Source organism: Dasypus novemcinctus, chromosome 2 (genome assembly GCF_030445035.2).
Source record: "Dasypus novemcinctus isolate mDasNov1 chromosome 2, mDasNov1.1.hap2, whole genome shotgun sequence".
Taxonomy (NCBI): domain Eukaryota; kingdom Metazoa; phylum Chordata; class Mammalia; order Cingulata; family Dasypodidae; genus Dasypus; species Dasypus novemcinctus.
The window spans coordinates 43691741-43696875 of record NC_080674.1 but is presented as its reverse complement, the minus strand read 5'-3'; the positions used below and the strand labels follow the sequence as shown (position 1 = coordinate 43696875).

At 40.2% G+C, this 5135-nt stretch overlaps 1 pseudogene; it reads left to right on the top strand.

Annotated features, from left to right (window-relative positions):
• Positions 1-566: 566 nt before the first annotated feature.
• LOC101444926 (homeobox protein OTX2 pseudogene) lies at positions 567-1438 on the top strand (annotated as a pseudogene).
• Positions 1439-5135: the final 3697 nt, after the last annotated feature.

Sequence of the window (5135 nt, the reverse complement as noted above, 5' to 3'; positions counted from 1 at the left end):
AGCTATTCTCATGATTACACTCTAACCCACCAAATTTACTCATCAGTAGCCAACCATCTCTTCCTCCACCATTTTTGGGAAGTGGAGATTTTAATTTCAGCTGAGGAACAGCTCCGGAGGTGGCGTGTGCTTCCAGTGGAGGATGAGCACCAGTCTCCATCGTGTGGAGTGCTCTACTTATGAGTCTTCTCTGCAGATGGGCAGTCTCCTCCTTCCATTCCTTCAAGTATGTTGCAGGATGCTCTATTGGGCTCCTGGAACCCCCATCAGATACCTCTGGGTGTTTACTTGTATCAGGAGCCTTGTAGCAGGAGCTGACTCTAGGAGTTGATTACTCTGCCGCCATCTTGTGGAGTTTTGTTTGAGACGATTAGCTAGTGCCAGCAAATGAGTCCTATGCAAATGTAGGGATAGGAATGCAGTGTGTACATTTAAAGATGTGGGGGTTTTGTTCTGGGGGGGGGGGAGGAAAGGCAGACTATAATTACTTTCTTTAAGAAAAGACACTGTTCTACTGGGTCCCTTCAATATGGGACAACTCTGCACCTCCAAACAACCTTAGCTTGATGTATTACCTTAAGCAACAGCCTTATGCAGTCGATGGGCTGAGTTTGACCACTTCAGGAATGGACTTGATGATGTACCCTTCTGTGGGCTACCTGTCCCCAGAAATAATACCAGGAAGGGTGAGCCAGGAGGGGATGACTTTCACCTGGGTGCAGCTAGACATTCTGGAAGTACTGTTTGCCAAGACCTGGTATCCAGACATCTTCATGTGGGAGGAAGTGGTACTGAAAATCAACTTGCCCAAGTCCAGGGTGTAGACATGGTTTAAGAATCAAAGAGCTAATTGCCGCCAACAACAGCAGCAACAACAGAGTGGAGGTCAAAACAAAGTGAGACCTGCCAAAAGAAGATGTCTCCAGCTCAGGAAGTGAGTTCAGAGAGTGGAACTAGTGGTCAATTCAGTCCCCTCTTTAGTACCACTGTCCCAGTCATTTCCAGCAGCAGGGCTGTGGTGTCCATCTGGAGCCCAACTTCTATCTCCCAACTGTCAGATCTCTTGTTCACCTCCTCTTCCTGCCCACAGATTTCCCATCCCATGACCTATACTCAAGCTTCAGGTTATAGTCAAGGATATGCTGGCTCAGCCTCCTACTTTGGGATCATGGACTGTGGACCTTATTTGACCTCTATACATCACCAGCTTCTTGGGGGCCACATCAGCCCTATAGGTACCAATGCAGTCACCAGCCATCTCAGTGAGTCCCCAGCTTCTCTCTCTACCCAGGGATGCAAAGCTTCAAGCTTCAGTTTTAACTCAACCACTGGCTACTTGGATTATAAGGACCAAACTGCCTCCTGGAAGCCTAACTTCAAGGCTGACTGCTTGGATTAAAAATATCAGACATCCTCGTGGAAGTTCCAGGTTTTGTGAAGACATTTTGTAGACCCTTTTTTTGTGGGTGATTTTTTAGTATACTGGGTTGGACATTCCAGTTTTAGCCAGGCATTGATTAAGAGAGTTCGATGGGGTAATGCTCAGATAAATCTTCTGCTCAAAATTCAGGGAATCATAGAAAGAAAAATGAAGGGCCTTAGAGGGGTCTACCAACCAGCAACCTGAAATGGACAAACCAGTCTACTTAAGATCCTGTCACAGTTTTATATCATTGGTTTTCCTGATTTGCAAAGTAGTCAAAAGCATTCTAGCCATGTGCAACCAAGCACCATAAAAAATAAACAATATCAAAACAAAAGTAAGTTGTGAGGGGAGGGAAGATCATAGCCTTCTTAAGCAAAGGTGTTCTAATATTTTAACCAATCCTTGGTTGGAATGGACATTGTCTCAAGCTTATTCACATTTCATAATCAACAGGTAGTTGGCACTGAAAAACTTTTCAAGGCTGTGTGAATTGTGCAACTCATTGCCCTAGATGCACCACTTTATTTTAAAAATAATGTTCATAAAGAGTCAGTATGTAGTTTAAGAGATAATCAGTGTGTGTCTTATATAAATGGTAAATCTGTGCTAGACTTCAAAACTGTCATGTTATTGTAAGCAACATTGAACTCCACCTCTGCAGGGGTTCTTCTCTGATTAAACAGGTTTTTAATTACACACAGAAAAAAGGAAGCTTAGAAAAGTTAAATCACATGTTTAAAATCTTATAGCTGTTAAGTGGAGAAACGAGGATTTTAGCATGTATCAGTCTGACTCCAAGACATTTGACTTTGACTATGGCATTGCTGATTTGGCATTTATTGTTTCTGTTAACTTTCTCTTAATGGAGGTCAAGCCATACATTTGTCAGAAATCTCTTTAAAAATGGAAAATTAAAAAAATTCTTTTTAACTTATATTGGTTTAGTCTGATAGTTACTGATCAAACATTGTAATCCTGAAATCATACTGGAAGTTGAAATAAATTTTAATTAGATGAAATATATGTGTGTGCATGTATATTTTGTATGTATATATTACATATATACATACACACACACAAACATATATATATACACACACACATAAAATTTGGGGCAAAGCATGCATAGCTTAAATTTTTAAAAAAACTCCACCAAAATTTTAGCATTGCTATCATGAGCATATTTGTACTGATTACTATTTTTTAAATGTGTCAGACTTTTAATCTAAATAGCATTTGCTAACATCAGCATATTTATATTTGATTAAAATTCCATTGGGTTCAAATATTTGCTTTTTGCTTCAGTGAATGCCTAGTAATTACGTTTGAAATCTGTTTTTGACATTTGCTATTTAACAGGCCTGCTATTTGGCAACTGATTTCTTAAAAGTGACCAGTTGAAGAACAGTGACTCTTTTGAACATATGAGGTTGTTTTGACCCCGTTATTATCTCACATCAGAGTTTATATTTTATTTTCAAAATGTTAGATGATACCAGTTGTTTATTAAATGTCAGTCTGAGGAGGAAACTGCTGGCATCTGCTTTTTTGCATGTTCTGTGAAAAAACAGTTTCAGCCAAAGAACTCTCTTGGCTCTGGTGATGGAGGTTCACGGTTCATTTTTTTTTCTAAATATATTTTTTATTTATTTTTAAAAGATACATGGATCACACAAAATGTTGCATTAAAAAATGTAAGAGGTTCCCATATACCCCACTCGCCACAATCCCTACCCCTCCCATTTCAACAACTTCTTTCATTAGTATGGTACATTCATTGAATTTGATTAATACATTTTGGAACACTGCTACACAACATGCATTATGGTTTACATTGTAGTTTACACTCTCCCCCAGTCCATTCAGTGAGTTATGGCAGGATATATGATGTCCTACATCTTCCCTGTAATATCATTCAGGACAACTCCAAATCCCAAAAAAGCCCCCATATCACACCTCTTTTTCTCTCTCCCTGCCTTCAACAACTCCCATGGCCCCTGTCTCCACATCAATGATAAAATTTCTTCCATTGCTAGAGTCACAATAATTCTATAGTGGAATACCAGTAAATCCACTCTAATCCATATTTTATTCCTCCATCCTGAGGACCCTGGGATGGCGATGCCCACTCCACCTCTAAATTGAGAGAGTGCTTAGATCACACATAACTGATGGATGGGATTCTCCTGCTTGCCATTGTAGACTCTCACAGTTTGTTGGTGTGGTGGTTGACCGCCCTCACCCTCTTGTTAACTGACCTGGGTAAATCTAATGCACTGGAGAATAGGTGCTGCAACTCTGCAAAGGCTCAGAGCCCGGCTGGCACATAGAAGTTAAGAGATTCAAGTCTCCTGGGCATATACCAACCCCAGTGCCAAACACAGGTTGAGTAAGAGGGACAGAAGAGGCATTGTAGAGAAATCACATCTGAGCCCAACTCCATCACACTCAGGTGCATGAATTCCAAAGTAGGGCGCATGGGCAAGGTACCAAAACCTGGTGCCGTCTGCCATGACTGTAGGACCTGAGTGTCTCTGTAGCCCTCAGGAGCACCACTACCTGGAATTGTATCTACTTTGGCAGCCTGCTGAAATGTGCATAAGTGCGACACCTCTGATGACCTCCCAGCTCATTTTGAAGTCTCTTAACCATAAAAACTCATTTGTCTTTACCATTTACTCCTTTTATTCAAGGTCTTTTTCTAGTTTCATCACCAGCTGGTGCTTGCTATTAATCCCTCGGCTCCAGGAAGGCTTGTCCCCAGGAGTCATGTCCCACTCTGGGGGAAAGGTAATGCATTTATATACCGAGTTTGGCATAGAAAATGGCCACATTTGAGCAATATGGAGGCTCTCAGGAGGTAACATTTAGGCACCCTGCAGCTCTAGGCCAAGTTGAAATTTCATGTGCACAGGCTCATAAGCATAGTCATCAGTATCAAGGTCCCACCATTGGACCATCCTTCTTCACTGGTCATTGCCCTTGCACTTGGGGGATTATTGCTGTTCCATTGGGGAATGTGTCAGAGCTCCTCAGCATGGGAACTCAGCACTCCCTCAGTTGTCATGTGAAATTCTACCCATTATGTCAATACCCAACGAAAATCTGAACATATCTAAATAGCATATATGCATGCCCTGAAGAGCACCCTCCCATGCATCCCCCATCAATGACACCCTGCACCATTGCTCCTCCTTTGTCTTAGTTGAACCCCTCTATGATCCAAAACTTCTTCAAAAATGAAGCTTAATATATTACCAAATTCAATTAATAGGAAACTGAAATAGAAATGATAGGTTTGAAGAATATAAATAAAATACATAATAATTTTAAAAACTAAAATAAAGTAAAAAACTGGGGTATTAAAAAATGAAAAATATAAAAAATATTTTTTTTGACATTTTTGCCTTTAATCAATGTCTTGTATGTACATTGGCAAGGCAATCTCTTCCATTTCTTCCTCAGTGTGTTACATCCTTTTTTAAAAAATTATGTCTTCCAAAAAGTTTTAGGTCTCAGTAAAGTAACATATAGAATAGAGGGGACTCTCATATCCCAACATCTTTCCCCTTTTCCCCCTTTCCCAACAATGGTCTTTTACATGTGGATGTTAAATTTGCAGTGACTGATATACAAATATTGAAACACAGCTACTAACCATGGTTACATTATGGTTTACATTATGGTTTACATTTTTTACTGTACAATT